Below are 207 nucleotides of genomic sequence, written 5' to 3' on the forward strand. Positions count from 1 at the left end.
GTTCCGGAAGGTTCCGCACCACCGCCGTGAAGAGGCCGCGCGGTGCTTTTTCAAAGCATCCCTCAACCATATGCCCCACAACGTAACTGAGGGTCTGTGTGGAGGCGTAGCTCCCTCGGTTGGCTTTGAGCCCCAAACAAAGCGTTTGCTTTATGTGGTTTGTTTCCCCTCCGCCTTCCGCCGGGCAAGGGGAGGTGAGACTGGCTG

The sequence above is a fragment of the Phaethon lepturus genome, unplaced genomic scaffold, assembly GCF_000687285.1.
Source record: "Phaethon lepturus isolate BGI_N335 unplaced genomic scaffold, ASM68728v1 scaffold2604, whole genome shotgun sequence".
Taxonomy (NCBI): domain Eukaryota; kingdom Metazoa; phylum Chordata; class Aves; order Phaethontiformes; family Phaethontidae; genus Phaethon; species Phaethon lepturus.